This window comes from Trachypithecus francoisi, unplaced genomic scaffold (genome assembly GCF_009764315.1).
Source record: "Trachypithecus francoisi isolate TF-2019V2 unplaced genomic scaffold, Tfra_2.0 Lachesis_group5, whole genome shotgun sequence".
Taxonomy (NCBI): domain Eukaryota; kingdom Metazoa; phylum Chordata; class Mammalia; order Primates; family Cercopithecidae; genus Trachypithecus; species Trachypithecus francoisi.
In genome coordinates, this window is record NW_022681470.1 from 117,219,320 (window position 1) to 117,242,063 (window position 22,744).

Below are 22,744 nucleotides of genomic sequence, written 5' to 3' on the forward strand. Positions count from 1 at the left end.
TTCAAACTTTTCTTCTTCAGCTTTCTCACTGCTCTCAGCCTTCATAGAATTGAAGAGACTTGGGCGCTTGCTCTGAATTAGGCTTTGGCTTATGGGAATATTATAACTGATTTAACTTTGTATTTATGCCATACAAACTTTCTTCCTGTCAGCAATAGTTCTGTTTTGCTTTCTTATCATCCATGTGCTCCCTGCAGTAGCACTTTAATTTCCTTCAATTTGGCTACTTTGGTGCAGGAGGCCTGGATTTTGACCTATCTTGACTTTTGACATTTCTTCTTCACTAAGCCTAATCGTTTCCAGCTTTTACTTTAAAGCGAGAGAGATGTTTAACTCTTTTTTTCACTTGCACACTTAGAAGTTATATGTAGGGTTATAAATTGGCCTAATTTCAATGCTGCTGTTTCTCAGGGCATCGGGAGGCCCAAGGACAGACTGAGAGAGAGGAAAAGAGTGAGACACAGGGAGGAGCCAGTTGGTGGGTAGAGCAGTGAGGACAAAAACATTTATTGATTACATTTGCTGTGTTATAGAAGCACAATTTGTGGCACTTCAGAACCATTACAATAGTAACATCAAAGATCACTGATCACAGATTACAATGACAGATATAATAATAATAAAAAAGTTTGAATTGTTAGAATTACCAAAATGTGACACAGGAACGTGAAGTGAGCGTATGCTGATGGTAAAATGAAGCCATAGACTTGATAGAAGCAAAGCTGACATAAGCCTTTAATTTTTTTTTTTAAATCTATCTTGCTAAAACACAATAAAGCAAAGTTCAATAAAACGAGGTGTGCCTATATTTGCACACATTAGCTTGAATTAAAAATGTTAAACTTTTCATATGAAAAACAAATATCGGGCCGAGCGTGGTGGTTCACGCCTGTAACCACAGTACTTTGGGAGGCCGAGACCATCCTGGCTAACACGGTGAAACCCCGTCTCTACTAAAAATACAAAACAATTAGCCAGTCGCGGTGGCGGGCGCCTATAGTCCCAGCTACTGGGGAGGCTGAGGCAGGAGAATGGCATGAACCCGGGAGGCGGAGCTTGCAGTGAGCAGAGATGGCACCACTGCATTCCAGCCTGGGCAACAGAGGGAGACTCTGTCTCAAAAAAAAAAAAAAAAAAAAATCATAATAGGAACAAAAATAATATGACTTAGATTTTCCATGCTAGTTGCAGTCAAATTTCGTTTTCTTTGTAATTAAGTGGAGAAATATCTAACAATTGGAGAAGCTATAATCAATAAACTGACTTAGTTTCTTATATTTTGATGATATTTCAGATTAATTTTGGGTGCATTTAGCTTAAAAATGTTTGTTATTTTCTTCACATATATCATCAAGGATGATTTAGACAAACTACCTATCATTTACAGCATTGTATCTAAGAGGAAAAAAAAAAATATGTTGTGGTGTGTGACAAGCATTAAATGTGTTCCTGTCCTTTAACTTTTGTGTAACCCTAGCCACAAGTTTCTTCCAGGAATGAAAGACAATGCCTTGTGAAATGTCTCACTTCACTTGGCTTTGGGTATTTCTATGAAACAATTTCCCAAATAAATTTTCAATTTACTTTAATGATTTTAATCATTTATGTAATAGTTCTATTTTGTTTTGATTTATGAAATAGATAATCTATTTTTCTGACAGTTTAGTATAGCTAGGATATTTTATAAGCATTTAATAATCTAACATTTTCAAAAATATTATAGGTTTATATCTAATATTCTAGATCAATGCCAAGTTTTGTGATGCATATAATATAAAGATTTAAAACATATAAAGTGGCACATTGACTTGAAATTATTGAGATATTTTGAAAATATCCAAAAACATATTAGAGTACAGTTATTCTTGTTTCTTACTTCTCCCACGGATGATTGGCTGGAAAACATTCAGGTTGTACAACCTTATTTGAAGTGATGGCATATAGCACACATATAACCATCTTCACTTTCTAAATCTAATTTTAAACCATTCTTTTTGGGATTTTTGTACGATTTTCTATCAAACTCTTTTCTTATATTCTGTTCTTGGATTTCAATGACATCTGGTTAGTAGTATACGTTTACTCACTTCAATACGTAAAAATGATTCTATTTTAAACATACTTTCAGTTACACAGAAGTGTTATATATTGACCCAGCAACTCGAGTATTGTTTTACATATTTTTATTACGTTACATATATAACTATATTCTATTATTAACATTCAAACTCAGTTCATACACACTAGCCTAGAAAATTTAGTATCAATACTCTTCTAATTAAATGCATTGATTATATAATCGATCACATTTTCACATGGAAAAACAAAACTAAAGAATATTATATTTCAGAATGGTCTTAGGCTTGGTTAATTTAGTAAGGCAAGTGAAAACATCTGATTTCATTCTTTTTTTTTTTTTTTTTTTTGAGACTAGAGTCTCGCTCTGTCAGCCAGGCCGGAGTGCAGGGGTGAGATCTTGGCTCACTGCAAACTCTGCTTCCCGCGTTCACGTCGTTCTCTTGCCTCCGCCTCCTGAGTAGCTGAGATAACAGGTGCCCACCACCACACCTGCCTAATTTTTTTGTGTGTGTTTTTAGTAGAGATGGGATTTCACCGTGTTAACCAGGATGTCTCGATCTCCTGACCTCCTTATCCGCCCACCTTGGCCTCCCAAAGTTTACAGGTGTGTTAACTTACAGGGATTACTGGCGTGAGCCACCATACCCGGCCCTGATTTCATTCTTAAACTTCATGGGAGTCATGAAATTATATAGATTTGTGAGATATATGCTCTTAAATAGGTGACCATTTACAGGAGAAGAGAAATCAAAGAAGACAGTTGATATAGTCTTTCGTCTTACCAAAACCCTCAACTTACTTATTTGGTCTTAAAATCAAGGACCTTTTCATAAAGGAGTCTGTATTTTCACAAAAGGGTCAGTTTTCATTAAATGTCACTATCATGACCTATTATGTCCATCACAACACAATTTATCTAGGATTTCATGAGGATTTTATGTTCTGATGTCCATTTACTCTCATCTGAGATAACTAGGTTAAAGTGATTAGATACGTGTTAGTGCCAGATATCAATCAGAGTTTAGTTAAAAGAAAAAAGAAAAAAGAAAAAAAAAACTCCATGTGATTTTACTATAAAAGAAAATTATTAATTCACTAACAGGGTATTGGATAGCTTATTAAGTCACCCAAAAGGTTGTTGAACAGGCATGGCAACAAGGAAAGCTCTCCAGATTCAAATTAAGAACTGTTCCAGACAACAATCTGCCATGGCCCTTTCAAGTACTAGCTACTACTGTGGAAATACTCCACACTGTTAGTAGGGAAGCCTGAATATTGCAACTATTACATCTGCCATCATTGCCTGTGGACTAGACTCTATCTTGTTGCAACTAGTACCATCCCCAGAAATATTTGCATTCCTGATTCCCTGATTCAATAGTCAAGTGCAAATGAGTCTGATGACCATTGGATCCTAGGTCAAATGTTTATGCATTACTGTTAAGAAAGTCTACAAAAATGAGTATCATTTTGTAATTCACAGTGGAAAATAACTCTGTCTCTCACAAATACTCAAAAAGAGGGACGTTCTCAACCAAGTGGTAGCTTTATATGTTGGAAACTAAGTACAATGACATATGTTTACTGCAAGCCACAAAATAAGATGGCAGACCATTCCAGATACGAATACCCTGAGCCATTCATTGGATAAGAGCTGCCAAGGAGAGCAACCTGATTCAAGTAAGACTTTGATTTAAGTGAAAAATCAACTTCTATTTGGTTATGTCACTGAGATTTTGATCATTGTTAATGGAGCATTTCTTAGTGCATTATAGTTTAGCATATAATGATTAATAGAGTATTGAATATATTGTAACAAGAATACAAAATATATGAGAATCGTTTAGTGGTTAGGTAATGAGTAATGAGAATCATATATGACAATCTGAATAACCTTAGATCCATGATAGGCAGTAGCACAATATTTAGCAGAAATTTTGCCTGCTGCATTTTAGCAGATCATGTGTCTCTTCATCCTACAGGCTGAGATTGGAAAGGCAAAGTTTCTCAAAGCAAGTTTCACAAAACACTAGTCTTATAAAATTATTTGATAAGAAATCACATATATTTCATTAATGAATTAAACATGTTGCCAAGTTCTTTGTACTGTACCTCTCTCTTGTAGATCCACAATGCCTATGTAATAATTAAAAGCTCTGAATTACTCAGTGTTACAAAATCAAAAACAAGCATTTAACCAGGTGTTTCCCAGTATTTAAAATATAATGTAAATTGGTAGCTCAACTAACTAATTTTGAGCTGAATACACCTTAGAACACCCTGTATTGGTGAGAAATGTTCAATGTATAAGGGAGAGAACATGGGTTGCTGCTTGCACCAATGTGCTGTTGCATCGTTAAGATTTCTGGACCTTGAAATCTTCTGTATCCATTCCCCCAGAAAAAAGGATTAAAAAGAAAGTTAAATGGAGTATGTGGTTGAATTGCATGAAATAAATGATGTAAACTCTCTAATCTCTATCCTCTTTTAAGTAAAATCTTCTTTGCTGAATAATATATTTGGTAGAGCCTTTCTGAGGCCTGCAAAGAGGAGTCCCATATACACATTGGTGGTCTCGTGAATAACTGCTCAGAAGCAGCAAGATTCTGAATTAAACACAGAGAATAAATGACATAAAATACATCAGGGTATTAATTGCCCTGCTCTCTGTGTGGTGAAATTATTGCTATTTTAATTTTCTTATTTATGCTTTTCTAAACATTTCACAATACTGAAATTTCTCTTATAACTTTAAGAACACAATATATTTTATAGAGAGCAAGGAAGGTATGCATATGATTTGGGTTTGGAAGGATTACATGGCTATATGCAGAGACAGAATAAATAATTTTGTCATGTAATTCTGATTTAGAATGAGTTTATTATTTCTACACTCTGTGGATACTCAAATGCCATAGTCATTCTGGTAATCACTACCTCCTAAATTTAGAATCAAATTGTACAAAATTATCTACCTAGAGATTAAGAACATAGACATAAATCCAACAATTACCACATTCTAGTTTACCTGAAATGTAGATTTGTTTTACTGTTTGGTTTGATTAGAAGTAATTATTATTAGATTCTTTGTTACCTTTCTACCATCTGATGACCACACACAGTATTTTTGTTTCATGTGAAAAGGATCTCAGTTTAAGACCTCAGCTCAAACATTAAAGCACCTTATAAAAATATATTTTTTCCCATCATGATTAAGAAAATAGGACCACTACAGCTGAGAGAAAGTTTTAGAATAAGTCAAACTTAAAATTTCTAATGGGAAATAGTATCACAGAATTAATTTAAAATAAGGCTGAGCTCTTTTCTCCTAGGGGCAAGAAAAATAGGAATACTGGCTTTAAAGCTATTTTCCATTTCCAATTTCAAAGTTCCAAGTTTTACACCACAAAAAGTAAGTTTTTGGTTAACTATTCTGTCTTCATTCTACATTTTAAAAATATTAAAATGTTATTCATGTAACCTCCTGAAATTGCTAAGATACTTGCTAGCTTTTTACCCCGGTGATTTCTAAAAAGAAATTTAAATATCTACTCAGGCAAGAAAAAGAAACATTTAGGGAACTGTGCAGACAGTTGATTGATTACAGAGGCCTGAGATAAGATTTCTAAACTAAGAGATACACTTGTGTTCAGCCATTCATCTCAACAACGAGAAAAATCTATAGAAAAGAAAACATAATTCAACAAAATGGTCACGGATAGTTAAACCAATAATTTTAAAGTACAATATTGGAACATGTAGTTGCTTTCTCTTAAGATTAGAGGAATTCAATTGCTCTACAAAGTATTCTTAAAATCTGAGGATTTTAAACTTTTAAAAATAAGTTTACTTTCATTTAGCAGTTTGAATCAACAGAACCTTGTGATTATGTACTAGTGGATATTAATAGAGAAGGAGAAGTTATGTACTAATGGATATTACAGATTGTGTACTAATGGATATTAATAGAGAAAGTGAGGTAAAGTATTAGTTGATCTGAAATAATCATTATTATTATTATTTTTTTTTTGAGACAGCGTCTCTCTCTGTTGCCCAGGCTGGAGTGCAGTGGTGCGATCTCGACTCACTGCATGCTCTGCCTCTCGGGTTCATGCCATTCTCCTGCCTCAGCCTCCCAAGTAACTTGGACTACAGGCGCTGGCCACTATGCCCAGCTAATTTTGTTTTGTATTTTTAGTAGAGATGGGGTTTCACCCTGTTAGTCAGGATGGTGTCGATCTCCTGACCCCATGATCTGCCCGCCTCGGCCTCCCAAAGTGTTGGGATTGCAGGCGTGAGCCACGGCATCTGGCCTCATTTCTTTATTCAAATATGTGCTACTGTAGAATCATGATGAAAAGCCTTTTTGGAAAGATGACATTTGAGGTGAGATCTGAATGACAAGAAAGAGTCACCCAGACAGAAAAGGGGGAAGAGCATGACCAGCAGAGACAACAGTCATTTCAAGAACCTTTGCTGGGGTGTGCTTTGACTTTTGAAGAAATAGGAAGATCAGGTTGGATAGAAGGTATTGGGAAAAAGAAATAAATAAATAAATAACCAGAATGAGGTTAATGAGTTAGGACAAGATCAAATATTATTGCATACAAGCCAAGGTGTATGATTTGATTCTAATAAAAGCCATTTAAGGAAGCAGAGGAATGCTATGATCTGATGTGGATCTTCAAAAGACTGCTGTGGTTTTTGTTTTGGAAAATGACTTGTTGAGTGGCCTGGATAAATGCAAAACACCAGTAAGGAATTTTACTCTGTGATATTCAAGTGGCCTACACTGTGTAAGACATTGTGCTAAGCACTTCAAAAGCCCTTCTGGGATACTTGCAAGATAGGTGTTATTTAACAAGTACATAGGTGAGTCAAGGAAGTTATATAATATGCACTAAGTCACAGAGATCATACTTAGTGGCACATTAAATCCTGGTTGAATATGGTTTCAGGTTTGTATAGCTCTGCTGTGTTGCCAGAGTGCAGCCCTTTACTTTATGCTGTGACTTATTTATCAAACATTCACAAAATGTGTTTGGTTGGTATAATACAAGGTGTGAAGACTGTCCAGATATGCAACTGCAATTTGTGATTCCAGGCAATATCTAATTAAGAATGGGATTTTTCTTTCTCTTTACCATCTTTAGCCTCTGTGATGGTGACTTTTCTGTGTCAACTTTACTAGGCCATGGAGCGCTCAGATATTTGGATCAAAAATTATTCTGGGTGTTTCTGTAAGGGTATTTTTGGATGAAGTCAACAGTTAAATTAGCAGACTGGATAAAGCAGATTTCTCTCCCTAATGTGGGTGAGCCTCATCTAATCAGTTGAAGGCATGAATAAAACAAAGGACTAATCTCACCCCCTGTTAAGAGAGGACTCTTCCTGCTGGACAGTCTTCTGCGATATCAATTCTTCCTCATTCTGCAGCACTTTCTGGTCTTTGGGCTTGAACTGGGGCATTGAGTCTATAGATTTTGAACTTGGCAATTTTCATAATCCTATAGGCCAATTCCCTAATAATAAGCCTATTTATTCATATTATATCCATATTACCTACTGGTTTTGTTTCCCTGGAGAACCCTGACGTATATATCCTGTGTAGAAGCAAGCATACAGTTGTGTCTGATCAATTAAGTCTGTTAGATGAAAGGAGTACTGAAGAGCAGAGTTTTACAAATGGACACATGAACTTTCTCCAGACAGTCTGATGAGGTACTATAGAGGTAGTTTCACAGTCCATGCAATCACACAGACCAACTAGGGATGACGTGAAAAAATGTACTTTTAGTCATGTAGGCAGATAACTGTAGTGATGCCATTTGTTTTCCACCTTCTGAGCGAGGCTGAAATACAGTTTGAAATTTATGTCCCTGGAAGCAAGAAAGGCCTTTGATTCTTCAGAACCATTTATGTTTCCATCTGAGAGGAAAAATGTATGTTCATCTGACAGGTTATATGTTTTCCTGGATTCCAGAACAGACTAAAATAAAATTGTTGGAACCAAAATTGCTTCTTCTGAGAGGTCAATAAAATTAATAAAATTCCAGCTTTATCAATCATGTAAAAATAGAAGGAAACCAAAATATCACTATTAAGAATGCAAATGGAGACATCACCATATTTACTAAAGATCTGGGAAGAATAAAAAGAAATATAAAAATTTTATACCAATATATTCTACAATTTAGAAGAAATGGACAAATAATCTGAAACTTACAAGTTATCAAAACAGAAAGAGGAAGAAATTTAAAAATCTGAATAGGTTTATGAGAATTAATAAATTGAATTATGGATGAGATTTTTTTCAACAAGAAAAACACTAGGCACAGATGGCTTCACTGGATAATTCCATCAAATATTTAAAGAAGAAATAGTACCAATGTTATACAAATTCTTTCAGAAAAGAAAAGGGTACACTTCCTAATTCATTTCATAAGGTCAGGATTATCCAGATACCAAAACTAAACAAAGCTGTTACAAGAAAATTGTGCACTAATATATTTCATGAATTAGTTAAAAACATTCTCAAAAACATTTTAACTAATTGAATCCAGCAATCTATAGCAAAGACAATCACTACAATGACAATGGATTTATTTGTCCAGTTGGTTTAACATTAAAATAATATAAATCACCTTATTAGCAAACTAAAAAAGTAAATTATATGCCTATATAAATAGATGCATAAAAAGCATTTGTAAAAACAAAATTCAACATTCATGCTTAGTAAAAGTTCTCAGGAAAGTAATAGGAGAGATTTCCTCCACAATCTAAATAGTATCCCTGAACAATCTTCAGTTCATATTGTAACTTAATGGTGAAAGACTGAAAGATTAACCTCCCAAAACAGAACAACTGCGAGGATATATATTGTTATCACTTCCATTCTATTTTCTACTGGAAGTCCTAGCCAGCCCAAGAAAGCAAGAAAAAGAAAGTTTGGAGCAGAATTAGAATAATTTTCTTCCCTTTATTTTAGACAATATCATGTAAATAACATATTTTAAGTATTTTATGAAAAACTGAAATTAATTAACTTAGCAATTTTGTAAAAACTAAGGTTAAGATTAAAAAAAGGTACAATTTCTAGGCATTAGCAGTGAATCATTATAAAATAAAATTCTAATATGCATTAGCTTTTACAATAACAGGAAAATATACCTATGGATAACTTATAAATTTAACAAAGTATTTGTGAGACATATGCTGAAAGTTACAAAATATTGCTGAAAAAATATAAAAAGTCCAAACAGATACATTATGTAAATGGGTTGAGAGTCTCAATATTGTTAAGACCAGAGTTTTCACAAGATGATCTATAGATCAATGAAATAGCAATGAAAATCCCAACTCATATTTTGTAAAAATTATTATACTAGTTCTAAATGTTGTCTCATAATGCAAAGGGGCCAGAATAGTCAGAGCGATTTTCAAGATGAAGAAGAAAGCTATCTGATGTCATGTTTTGCTATAAAGGCACAACAATCAAGAGAGTGTACATTGACGTGAGAATTTTCATATAAATCAGTGCAAAAGAATAGAAAGTACATAAAATGACCCACAGATACAGTTTCAAAGACACACTCTGTTGCCCAGACTGGAGTGCAGTGGCACAATCTCTGCTCACAGCAACTCCACCTCTCGGGTTCAAGGGATTCCCTTGCCTCAGCCTCCTGAGTATCTGGGATCACAGGCGCCCACCACCATGCCTGGCTAATTTTTGTATTTTTAGTAGAGACGGGGTTTCATCATGTTGGTGAGGTTGGTCTCTAACTCCTGACCTCGCGATCTGCCCACCTTGGCCTCCCAAAGTGCTGGGATTACAGGCTTCAGCCACCACGCCCGGCCTGGTTCAAATAATTTTTAACAAAGATGTCAAGGTAATTCAGTTAAAAAAAATCGATTAGTTGAAAGCCTACCTCAAACCATGTACAAAACCAAATAAAAGTGGATTAGAGATATAAATATTAAGACAAAATTACAAAATTTCTAGAGGAAAAATAAAAGAAAATGTTGATGATCTTGGAACAGGTAATAAAAAACAGCATTTATAAAATAAAAAGTTCAAAAACAGGAATTAGCCAAAATTAAAATTAAATATTTCTTCAATGACATTGTTAAAAATGAGAAGGCAAGCAACAGGCTGGTAGAGCACTATATGTGTGTATGTGTGTGTGTGTGTAGCTATAAAAAATATGTAAAACTCTTACAAATAATTAATAATAATGCAGCAGAAAGCCCAATAGAAATGGGCAAACTATATGAATACACAAATTATAAAAATTTATAGTTGCCCAGTAAATGTATAAATTGATGCTCAATATCTTTAATCATCATGGGAATTCAAACTGAAATCGTGACACACCATTTGATACACTGCAGAATTACTAAAACTAAAATGTCTTATAATATAAAGTGTTCGCAAAGATGTGAAGATAAAAAGTCTGTCGCGTTTTACTAGTGAGTGTTTCCATGGCCTAAAAAAGAAGCATGCTTATGGAGAACTGAATATATCTGTTGAATATATGATGAGATGAAGAGCCATGGAAGCCTCTTTTTACTATTTCTTTACAACATCCAACTCAGAGATATAAATGATCACAGTCAATATATTTTTTGTCGCTTCTTATGTAGATATAATTACTATCACTTCAATATCTATTAAGGCTTTTATAATCCATGACTGTTTCATAGACATTAATTTATAAACTCCTTGTTTGGACTCATTACTTCAGTGATATAATTTGGATATTTGTCCTCTCCAAGTCTCATGTTGAAATTTTATTCTCACCCAATGCTGAAGCTAGGCCCTGGCAAGAGGTGGTTGTACTATAGAGACAAATCCCTCATGAATGACTTAGTGCTGTCCTCCCAGTAGTGACTGAGTTCTCACTTGTAGTTTCCATGAGATCTGGTTGTGAAAAAGAGTTTGGCACCTTCTCTCTTCCTCCCTCTCTGGTCATGTGATCTGTCCGCACAGGCTCCCCTTCACCTTCCCTTGGAAGCTTCCTGAGGTCTTCAACCAGAAGGAGATGCTGACACCATGTTTCTTGTACAACTTGCAAAACGGTGAGCAAAATAAGCCTCTTTTCATTATAAACTGCCCAGACTCAGGTGTTCCTCTATAGTAACACAAATGGACTAAGACATTCAGGAAAAGCAAATTAATGATTACATTTTATTTCTCTGATTATTATCTCAATTTTTTAAAAACAAGTTCTATGTAAAAAAATAAAAAGTCATTTATTTCTCGATTGTTCTGTATAAAGAGCCTAAGAAATAGCTAAAGTTGCATGGCTGTGTCAATATCTTTGTATGTAAGCAGAGAAAAGCTTTAGATACCGAATAGATTATAATGCCAATCAGTTACCTGAGACTGGAATAGCTATGGCCGTTATGTTCACTGAACTGTATCCAGTTGGCAGAAGTTAATCTAGGGGGAGAAAGTTTAAATATCAACAAAATGTGTTTCTGGTTAGATAATAAAACCGTGATGGTGCTGATTAGAGGGCAATCTTCCAATTCTGAGTCTGTCTCACACCTGCTTCATCTACTTGTTTTATGTGGTGTCTGGTTTACACACTGTCATATTTAGGAAAAGCACTCCGTTCCAGTAATCGAATTGCCAACGCTGATTTCTTGATTTAGTTCAAGACATTCCGGCAAGTAATGCCAAACATCCTTATATAAAGTGTGATCTTTTGCCAGGACATGCAGGGCAATTAGGAATTGCCAGTTTTCCAAACAAAAGGGTCCTTTCTACAAAAACTTATAGACATTTTTTTCTACTATGGGCTAAGCCTGATTTATTGGGTCTTAATGTTCAACTCAGCAGGTTTGAGATATCAAAGGAAACAAAAATATTTGGGTTTAGATTTGATCTAAAATCTAAATAGTCTAAAATCAACAGAGGAGGCTCTTAGTATTTTATTATTTCAACTAATTTATTTATGATTAATATAAATCAAAATTAATGGACAAATTGTATGTAGCTGTAAACCTCAAATCATAATACTTCATCATTAAATACCATGATTTTATGGATTTGCAACAGTTGTATCTATATTATGTTATGACACTAAATTTAAAAATATTTATGGAAATGACTCATTATTTCATCACCGAGTATGAGTTCTGTAATTGTTATCTGGAAGAAAATGTGTGAGGTAAATACTCTTTAAGAAACATAAATGATTGCTTATTGTGCCTTGTTTATCCTGAATAACAAATAAGTGAATGTAAGACACTGACTGAAAGATTAAAAATAAATACAAATAAAATAAATAATATAGTTCAAAATATTTTGTCACAATAGTTCGCGACAACTCATTTTATCTTTTTTCTTAAATTGAATGGTTGTATTGAACTCTACAGACCAATCAGAGCAAAAAAACAGTGAAATGTTTAAACAATATCCAGTGTGTCCCTTAATATAGACCTGATCTTCGTCTTAATATTAATGTGAATACTTTTCTTCCTTAGAACAGCAGTAAAATTAATGTAAAATTATTTTTCAAAAATTTTTCTAGAAGAAAAAGAGAGAATACAAGCTTAAAGTTGATTCAACCACTGCTTACATCTTTTACTCTGGCTCTATTTCCAATCCTAGGATAATTGTTTATTTAACATTAAGGAATACCTGCAGTGTACTAGATTTTATTGTTGAAGTCTAGAGACAAAAATGTAAATAGGACATGGTAAGTGTGACTTAAAGATATTCCAGATTCAGTTGAAGAGTGACACATTAGTGGAAAATTTCAGTATTATCTGGTAGATGAAGTAAAAATGGATTCCCCTGAGGTGTTACAGTAGCATGGAGGTGGTGAGTATTTTCCAGAGGAGAATTCAGCACTGCAAAACAACATTGTTTCCCAAGGAAAATTTAAATAATGAGATGGAAAGATATACCATGCAGATGATGGAAACAGCGTGAGCCATGTATAAATGTTTGGAATGGCAAAGAAGGGTACAAGGAAATGTTAGCAGTGTAGTACTTTATGTTTGTATTTTTGGACTATACTGTCTTCTTTATGTGTGATTGACACAACGTGTAGGAAGTATCTCTGCCTATTTTATATCTCACGATCAAATATTTAAGAGGATTGACCAAAACTTTTCATCTAATACATTGGAGATACAGAATGCAAAGCTATTCTATTTCAACAAATATATTAAACTACATCTACTTTTATAGCTAACCAAATTGAACAGTGATTTGTTTATACAGATTTTAAAATGAGCTTATACATCTACCAAAGTGATAGATATATATTGGGATTTTGTAATTTTTTTGAAATATCTCATACACACACATTACACAATTACTTCATTAAGGAGGATATACTGGAAATTTCTACTTTTACTGCTAGAAATTTTTTGCAAAATAGTAGCAATGTGAAATTCTCTGAATATTAATAATCACGTCACATTCATTCGTCAAGTAAGTCCTAACCTAAGTTGAGCTATTTGTCTTCATTTTATCTTTAATTGTGTAATCTCAATTTACTCTCCTATCACAGAAGAAATTCCTTCTCCTCCACTATTAAACAATAAAGTCTAGAACAATTTAAAAGTCAAGGTGATTTCTATGTTAAAAATGAAATGGATTCACTGTTTCCTACTGCATTTCTGATTACTTATTCAGCTGATTGTACATCCATTTGGGAAGATTTAGCATTTCTGATCCAACATTTAGCTTTGTTCTAAATGACTGCATTTGAGTTTAGAGAATGAGAGAAATTGGAAATTACCTTTCTGTGTGATACTATTTGAACTGCAACTAACTGACCACTGAAAGAAAAGGGAAGTAGTTGTCAAAAAGATTTAAAGTTACTGTCAAGTTTACACAGATACACTGAAAAGGTTGTAGGAGGAACGTGATTTTCTTGAAATCAAGTACCAACAACTACTGGACCATGGAAATGCACACTGGTTGTTATTAATGTCTGACATCTGCATCATTTTGGAGATGTCCACATTGTTTTTCTTGTTAGAAACAAAGTGCTCTACATTGTGATCTTCATCAATTTTCTTTAAAATTTAGGGTACAGGCCAGGCGTGGGGGCTCATGCCTGTAATCCCAGCAACTTTGAGAGACCGAGGCAGGTAGATCATGAGGTCAAGAGATAGAGACCTTCCTGGCCAACATGGAGAAACCCTCTCTCTACTAAAAATACAAAAATTAGTTTGGTGTGGTGGCAGAAGCCTATAGTCCCAGCTACTCGGGAGGCTGAGGAATGAGAATTGCTTGAACCTGGGAGATGGAGGTTGCAGTGAGCTGAGATCGCACCACTGCACTCCAGCCTGGCGATGGAGTGAGACTCTGTCTCAAAAAAAAAAAAAAAAAAAAAAAAAAGAAAAGAAAAGAAAAATTAGGGTACACATTGTGTCTGTGAACCTAATATTCAACAAGAGTACATTTCTTTCTTTGTTAACTATTTAGCATATGGAAAATCACAGAGTAGACTGCTGAGTAATAAAATACTTGTGCTTTCTTGCAGTATGAAATTATTTGGCCTAAATTGGTGATATAAATTTAAAAATTAAATATATATACATATATATACACACACACTATATATACATGTGTTTACTACATATGTGTATATATATATATATATATACACATATATTTATATATATATGTAGAGAGAGAGAAAGAGAGAGCTACCTCTAAGCAATCTTCATATATTTGATAAATTTGTCCTTCTTCTTGGTATTACAGCTATGTCTATGAAGGTGCTAGGAGGCTGGTCAAATTATGAAGAATTAAAAAGAAATTGAAACTTCACATTTCTGTAAATCAGTAAATGCTTATTAAATTCTTAAAATATGTCACCAAATTCTAGATTTGGAGGTAAAAAAGATAAATATTTTGTGTCTCCTAAAGTAAAAAAGTTTACAGCTTAACAGTTGTAAGAGGATTGTTTTACTGTTTTTCATAGCAGGTGACATGGATTGTACAAAAACAGACTCTTTACCTAGTTTTTATATGTGAAACAGAATATTCAGGTTCTGAAGTAACTGCATCATAAACTGATTGCTAAGGTAAGCAGAATAGATTTTCATTATAGTGCTTTTTATTTTACAAATTTGGCCTGTAATCTATAATTTTTTAAAATACAAAGCTATAGATCTATTTCTAATTTGTTCAATGGCTTTAGTATCAATTTTTTAATCTTGTCCTTCTTGGTAGGACTTAGCACTGCTCCCTAGTTTCTCTAATTAGATAATAACCACTATTTTATATCTCCAGTATATAAATTATTGGGGTGTGTGTGTGTGTGTGTGTGTGTGTGTTTACATATCTGGCTTGCTTTTTCAATGTCAACTTCCCAAATGACAACTATAGGACATTGGACTAGTATCAGTATGACTATATCTTTGAACATTGTTCACAGCTTCATTTTTACCACCTGTATACCAGTCACAATATCTCATGCCTGAAGCACTGTTACAAGCTTTATGAAAACATTACTATGTAAGAAAACATGAACACAGTACTTTTGCCCATATATCTTGGACAATACCCAGCATGTAGTAGGTACTCAAGTACTTGACAGAAAGAAATAATAATAAAAAATTATTCTGCATCTCTACCTATCAACAGTGTTTCAGAGCCCTAGAATATCAAAAACTGAAAAAGTTTTGGCTCTTCTAAAAAAATAATAAGAGATCATAGATAATGTTAGAGTGGTCTGATTATGTTAACCAGCTAACTTCTATCTCTATTTTGATACATACAGTAGTCTTTAAAGTGTGAAAATCCAAAGACAAATAAAAGAGAAATGATGCAGATTGGCTCATCAAATATCTGTAAAGTGCTTAGGTAGTACTAATAGATAACTTTATATACAAGATGCATATATAACTTATGAAAAGATGTCACTGCCAGCAGTTAATGAGTATGGACATTCCTCTTATAAAATCAATTTTTATATAGCTGCTGCAAGAGTTTTAAAGGTTAAGATTTTGATATGTGAAATTTGGAGCTTCAAGTTTGGAAAAACAGGGCAGAAGCTCAACTCCAACCGTTTAAAAGACTTCACTAGAAACATAATTACCTGTAGTCCTTGATGAACAACATATGTCCCCTTGAGTGTTACCCATCTGGCCCTAATGTACTGCCCATCTTGCAAACTGATCAGAACACAACCTTTGTATTTTTTATAGCAACATAAGAGAGATTAGTGTCCTTATGGGTAGTTACCAAGTAGTCAAAGTATTGCCAGCAAAGCATACTGTCTGACATTAATCTCTGAAAACTTGCTTCTATAGATACATATGGTTAAGAGTGGAAGTAGTAAACTTGGATAAAAACTGTTTATTTTGTTTTATATGTTAAAAGCAAAATACAAGAGAAAAGTAACAAATAATATGGTTTGATATTGTATAGTTCAGTGGTGCTTGACTCTATAGTGGCTACATTTTTAGAATGACTATATCCACAAGAATGGTTATAATAAAAAAGGACAGACAATAACAAATTTAGGTGAGAATGAGAAGAAACTGAAGCCATCATATATTGTTGCTGGGAGTCTGAAATGGTACACCCAGTTTGGAAAACAGTTTGGCAATTTTTTAACACGTTAAACAGAGTTTTATCATAAAACCTAGGAATTGCATTTCTAGGTATTTACCTAAAAGGAAAAAAAAAAAAGTGTTATCTCCTACAAAGACTGAGATGTGAATGTTCATAACAATGTTATTTATAATGGTCACAAGTGTAAACAAATGGATACCAATTTTATGATTTGTCCATACAATGGATTAATATTTGAAAATAAAATGGGAGAAATTACTGGTACATATAAAAATAGATAAATTTTTAGAAATATTATGCGAAGATAAAGAAAACACTTGCAGGAGATTACATATTGCATACATACAAAGTATTGAGGAAAGATAAATATATACTACAGAAAGTGGACTGGCAATGGCCTGGGCAATGTTGAGAATAAGGGCTGACTGACAATGGATATCATATTTGTTGGGGGGGTATGGAAATAATGTAAATTTAGATTATGAGGATTGCAGTAAAACTCATTAAATTTACTGAAAGTCATTAAACTGTATATAATTAAAATGGGATCATTTTATGGTTTGCAACTTACACTTCAGTGAAGCTGTAAAAGTCATTACAGTCACTCTTTCCGCCTCAATTTCCTACTAGTAATGAATTATTTTGGTAGGATCATAGTCTATTCACTTCATTAATAGCTTGCTTTCTTCTATGACGATCTTTTATTGTTTGTATGTATTCGCTCATGTGTTTTAGGTTATGGTTAAAATGTACTTTTATACACATATTCCTGTTTTGTGGTATTACAGAGAATATTGGTAGAGGTTAAATACTCAGAATTTCTGAGATTTTAATAAACCACTTTATTATCTTAATAGAAAGTTTATAGAAAATAATAAGGAAATTGAATGCTGTATGAAAGAAATTATAAAATTAATATGTTAAACATTCTAAAAAGCCAATAAAAATTATTTTATAACACTTTTCACTACCGCTTTTAGTTTTTTAGCGTATTGCGGTCTGATTTAAAATGTCACTTGGTTTTCTAAAAAACTCAAATATGATCCCTGTTTATATTTGTCTATGAAGACAGCATTATGGAATGAAATTATAACTGTTCAAGGCATTAGCTCTCTAAAATAATCAGTTTTCTTTAATGACACAAGATATACAAACAATATTATCTTCCGGAATTCTCCATGTTAAATAGTATCATAATACAACAGATACAGGTAGTACTTTAGTCATAAATGGGTTGCTATGTTTCTTCAAGTCATAATTACCATTTTACAGTAAGTACTGCAAAAGTATCACAAATATAATGTGATTACTGGAGACTTGTCCCTGCTTATCCACAGAAGATACATTCCAAGACTCCCAGTTGAAACTATGTATAGTATGAAACTCCATTGTTATCAATTGGAACACGTTTCTGTTCATGTCTTCTACCCACAGATTTAATGTCTTTTCCATCTTAACTAAGCACTTTTCCTGCGCTGTGATACCAGCTGTATCACATCTCAAACTGCACTGTAATACAACGACAGTCGACCTGATAAAAAGAAGCAGCCTACTAAGTTACTAATAGGTGGGTAATGTAGACAGTGTGGACACACTGGAGAAAGGGAGGATTCACTTCCTGGGTAGGATAGAGAGGAACGGCGTGAGATTTCATCACGTTACTCAGAACAGTGCATGAATCAAAATGAATGAATGGTTTATTTGTAGAATGTTTCATTACATTATTTGTAGACCATGACTGATCTCGGATAACTGAAACCATGGAAAGTGAAATTGCACATGGTCATTAATCTGGAGAATAAAGAAAGTTCTGTGGGAACTTGATGTAATCTCCATGTAAGAACCAATTATTCTTATGGTTTTGATTATTCTTCATTCCTGTTTTTTTTTTTAAGTTTTCATTACAATTGTACTATATTACATCAATCCATCTGTGTGTTTTAATGACATTTTAGTTGAATTTCTACTGTAAACTAGAAAAACGTAGTATATGTTTTAATAAGTAGTGATCATGGTATCAAGGGGTTATTAAATCAGACCTTGGGAACTTCATAAGAAAGAGAATTCAAATTACATTGAAAATCACAAATATTCATAGAATTCCTACTGTGTGCCCAGCATTGTCTTATACAGAAATATGAGGTCTCTTTTTATAAATCACACTCAACCACAAAATAAAAGTAATTTTATTTCTATTAAATATCATACTGATACAATATGACGAACCTGATTTTCTTGCAGCTGAAAGGTTTTATTCATTCCACAGTGATAACAAATAATTGAGAATTGTTCATCTCAGTTGAGGTAAAATCTGTGAGAAATATTCTGTGAGAATGTATAAAAAATACGAGCAACTTTTGTCATTCAGTTAAATTTAAAATAAAAACGATGCAATGCTCATTTTCATATTTATGTTATTGTGCAATACAAGTTTAAGAACTTCATGTATTTTTCTTGATTGTATTCTTTTTCATAGCCACGTTGCAACTCTTCCTTTTTAAGCTTCCTTCTCATGCTAACATTCCTCTTACATGATCACAGTACACAAATTCAGCAATTTCACCTTCTAGTTTCTACTTTCTCATAATCCCATACTTGATTCTTACTTCCCTTTCTTCTGTTTAATGATTATGTGATATTTTCCCCACCCTTTTCCTTTCAATCCTTCTTTTGCTGCATGTTAAAAGCATGTTTAGCACAAACAATATGCAGTAAAATGTATTGTATTGTAAATAACACTTCTGCTTTTTTATGCTGTTTAACAATATCTAGCTTTGAAGTGCAGCATTTATTCCACTTATGTTTAATAATAGTTATTGTTTAGCTGTGTTACATACAGGTCTTGCTATCTGTACTCCTCACTCTTCATCTGCTTTTTCTCCCTTACCTTCCTGTCTTGCTTTGGGTAAAGTAATTTTTAACTTTTAGTTACTGAAATTCTATTTCATCTTATCTATTTCCTGCCTTTCTCTACATCTTCTTTTGCTGATTACTTGAAAGATTGTATGTAGACTTGAATTATCACAATATACCTTTAAATAATAATCTACTCCACAATGTAAAAACAAATAATAATACAATTCTATTTATCTCTATCATAGTTTACATTCTTATTATTTTACTTTTATGTCTGCCCTGAAACCAAAGGTTTATTATTATTGCTTTAAAAAATTAAACTTTAAATACATAGATATATAATTTATGCCTACATAAATATTATAAAAATGACAAAGTGTATTTTAATATTTACTCATATACTTACACCTTTTTTGTGTTCTTTCCTTCTTGCTTGACCCTGTTTTGATCTGGGATGTTACTCTTTAACTCAAGAACTGTTAGCTGTTTTTATATTGTAGCTATGCTAGAAATGATTACTTTCAACTTTGATTTTTCAGAAAATGTGTTTATTTTGTTCTTCATACATAGTATTTTTGTTGATATAGAATTTTAGTTGGGCATTTCTGTTTTAGATTATTTTCTTCTTTTTTTTTCATTTTCTGGAATAGATTTTACACAGTTGATATTAATTCTTGTTAAAATATTTTGAAGAAGCCTCTGGATCTGAAGATTTTGTTTGGGAGATTTTATGTTGTTAATAAGATGGATACTTTTACACAGTATATAGTTGGGACCTATTTTTTTAATCTACTCTGAATCTATGCTTTATAATTGTTATTTTAGGTCATTTATACTAAAGGTAGTTATTTATCTATTAGTGATTAATTCTGCATTGTATTAATTATCTTCTGTTTTATCTTGCCCTTCTCTGCATTACGTATACATTTTTTAGAGTTTTATATTTATTTATTTATAATATAATGTATTTAGATGTATTACTTTTGATAATTTTCTTTTTTTTTTTTTTTTTTTTGGAGATGGAGTCTCGCTCTATCGCCCAGGCTGGAGTACAGTGGCCGGATCTCAGCTCACTGCAAGCTCCGCCTCCCGGGTTTATGCCATTCTCCTGCCTCAGCCTCCCAAGTAGCTGGGACTACAGGCGCCCGCCACCTCGCCCGGCTACTTTTTTGTATTTTTTTAGTAGAGACGGGGTTTCACTGTGTTAGCCAGGATGGTCTCCATCTCCTGACCTCGTGATCCACCCGTCTCGGCCTCCCAAAGTGCTGGGATTACAGGCTTGAGCCACCGCGCCCGGCAATGGTGGCTCTAAATGTTTCCATACATACGTGATTATCAAAGTATTAAAATCAAAATTTACGACTTCAAGTAAAATTAGAAAGCCTTACTTCTATTCATCTTTCTTTATCTTCCTTACTTTTAAATATTATTGTCATATCAGATGGCGTTACATCTCTTTGTCTCTAGAAAAGGTAAGAAAAAGTTTATTTTATTTACTCACATGTGTATTATTTTTATTTTTTCTAATACTTTAAGATTGCTTCATTTTTCTTTTCCTGTTTTGAAGAACGTTGTTTAGACATTTCTTAAGGATAGTTACATATTCTATTTCTTCATGTGATAATGTCTATTTTCTCATCATTCCTGAAAAATAGTTTTGCTAAATAAAAATTTATAGCAGATCTTTCTTATTCAACACTTGCAAAATATTATGTCAATTCCTTTGGCCTCCATAGTTTCAGATAAGAAATTCACTGGCATTCAAATAGATTTTTCTCTCTGTTGGCTTTCATCATATCCTCTTTGCCTGTAGCCTTCAGAAATTATTATGTGTCTTAAAATATGTATTTCTTTGACTTTATTCTATTGCGTTTAGCTCAGCTTCTTTCATATGTACATTTATTTTTTTGCCAAATTTGGCAAGTCTTAAGCCATTATTTTCTTGAATATTCTTTCAGTCCCATTGTCTTTTTTCTTGCCGCCTTAAACTCTGATATCAAGGTTTGATTTTTGGCTGCTGTTCCTGTTCTGCCGGTCTCTGAGGCTCTGTTGATTTTTTTTCCCAAGTACATTTTCTCTTTGTTGTTCAGATTTGGTAAACCCTATTGGTCTTTCTTCATGTTTGCTGATTTCATCTTTTTATTTCCTCCACTTTACTCCTAAGTCCACCCATCAAATGTCTTTATTAAAAATGTTTTGACACTGTAGTCCTTTTCAATTGCATACTTTCACTTTCTTTGTTATAACTTCTATTACTTTGCTAAATTTTTCTAACTTTTGTTTTTGTGAAAGGAATATATTTTGAGCCCCCGAAATCACTAAGCTAAAGGGAAATGTCAAGCTGGGAACTGTTTAGGTGAAACCTGCCTCCCAGCCTACTCAAAATTATCCCTTTGGTCACTGACATAAATCTATATCTGATTGCTTCCTTTGGAGAAGCTAACTAGAAACTCAAAAGCATGCAACCATTTGTCTCTTATCTACCTATGACCTTGACCTTGAGTTGTCCGGTTTTTGATTTGAGTTGTCCCGCCTTTCTAGAGGGAGTCAGTGTTCATCTTACATATGTTAATTGATGTTTAATGTCTCCCAAAAATGTATGTAACCAAGCTGTGCTCTAACTACCTTGAGTACATGTCATCAGGACCTTCCGATGCTGTGTCATGGGCGGGTGGGCATTCTCAACTTCGATTAAATATATAAATTAACTGAGGCCTGTCTCAGATTTTCAGGGTTCACACTTTCAAGAGAATTTGTAATTATCTATTGAATTGTGTTTATGATGGCTGCTTTAAAATCTTCGTCCAAAAATTCAAGCATTTTATTGATCTTTGTGTTAGCATGAGTTGATTGCTTTTGCTCATTCAATTTTGATTTTTCCTAATTCTTATTAAAATGGGTGACATTTTTATTTGTATGGTAGATATTTAATCTATTATAGGAGACTTTTGGTTCTACTTAAAGCTTTAGCAGGAAGTCGCCCTGTTTAGGTTTTGCATGTACGTCTTGGCTTTATCTTGTGCGTTGTTTCTGCCAATGCCAATGTCATTTTCAGTCTTTGAAGTACTATTTTATCTGCTTTCTTTATCTCGTGCTAGTAGAGCTCCCAGTTTCCTGTTAGTGCTACTTGAGGGATAGAAGAATCTTCATTTGGCCAGGCTGTCTGTTGCTACTAGGTGAGACAAGTCAATCTCTAACCCATGGGGACAAAGAGCACTGCAATGTATAGTTGTACCAGAGTCACTCTTGTGGATGCTT